The sequence below is a fragment of the Hipposideros armiger genome, unplaced genomic scaffold (genome assembly GCF_001890085.2).
Source record: "Hipposideros armiger isolate ML-2016 unplaced genomic scaffold, ASM189008v1 scaffold_288, whole genome shotgun sequence".
Classification (NCBI taxonomy): Eukaryota; Metazoa; Chordata; class Mammalia; order Chiroptera; family Hipposideridae; genus Hipposideros; species Hipposideros armiger.
Genome location: NW_017731638.1, coordinates 1,583,272 through 1,584,789, shown reverse-complemented (window position 1 = coordinate 1,584,789; position 1,518 = coordinate 1,583,272).

Here is a 1,518-nt window from a genome sequence, read left to right as displayed (position 1 = left end):
AAAAAAAAAAGGTTCTGGACTGGGGAGTCCATCTCCTAGGACCCCAGGGTCTTGGAACCACTCCAAGTCTCAGCTTCTTGCTTGTAACTTGAGAGAGCCCCACTAAAGTCACCAAGTGTGCTTCTAGCTCTAGCATTGCATTCCTTCTAGTATGGAAATGTTGTTACTGTGTTTGCTCATTCTAGACCCAGCAGCATTCTCTGAAGCCTCAGATAAGTTTGAATGATGATCAGAGTTGATCCCAGTTCCTGGCTCATAAGAGACTTATAAGCTGGGTGGCAGTGGAAAGAGGGAAAGGGCCCCGTTTCTCCTGTCCCCTGACATTCTTAAACTTCTGGAACGATGGAAGGCAGGTGACTACCCAGGGTTCTGGGTCGTGGCTACAGCAGGGCCCTGGGCTGAGGCAGAAGTTGAGCAACTGAGCAGAGGCTGAGTCAGTCAAAGTTACAGAAGGAGAGAAGCCTCGCCAATGGCTTCACCATCATTTGGCAAGACAGCATCACATGTAACCTTCTTCCCTCCATGTGGAAGGACACATCCTTTCAGGGAGTTTGAAAATATCCATGAAAACACTTGCCTACCTCTAAGGATTAGTTGGAGGTGAGCATTTATGAGTGAAGTGCGTGTAGAGCTCCTACTCTCTGTAAAATACTGTAAACGAGATACCAAGAAGCTTTGAGACCCTAAGGCCTAAAATAGGCAGTGTCCATGCTTAAAAGAATAAAAAAAAAATCATACACAAAAAGGTTACCACAATACCACACATACAAAAGAATGTTCTGGAGAAGGCTCAGACAGTCGTCACCCTCAGCCCACTCTGCGCTTCAGGGAGTCCAGGGAGGGAGACAAGTTGGAGTGTTTGTTGATATAAGGAGACTCGCTACCACTGCCATTATTACTGCAGTGACCAGAGCAGGGGGTGGCAATTGAGTTGGTAGACAATCATTTCCAGGACCACTCTACATTTGGATAAGGAATTGGGGAGCATGGCTTTCTCTGAGGAGCTTACTGATCCCTAATTTGGGTCACAATCAGAAAGGGCTTTCAGAATCACGTAAAGGGCTTCCAGAATCACGTAAAGCCTCACCTGATTAGTCTTCTTGTTCATTTCCTTTATAGCACTAATCATTTATGTGCAGCTTTATTTAATGACTATCTTCCTCTTTAAATTATAAGGTCCATGGTGGCATGGATGATGTGTATTTTTTTATTTTGGTAAAAAAATATATAAAATTTCCCATTTTAACCATTCATTGTAGGTGTACAGTTCAGTAGTGTTAAGTATATTTACATTGTTGTGAAACAGATCTCCAGAACCTTTTCATCTGGCAGAACTGAAACTTTAAGAGAGCCAAGATGGCAGAGTAGATAAACACTGTGCCTACTTCCTTCCATGAACACATTAAAATTCCAACTAAATTACAGAACCATCAACCTGAAGAACCATCTGAAGTCTGGCAGAACAGAAGTTTTATAACTAAGGATATAAAGAAGAAGCCACATTGAGGCTGGTAGGAG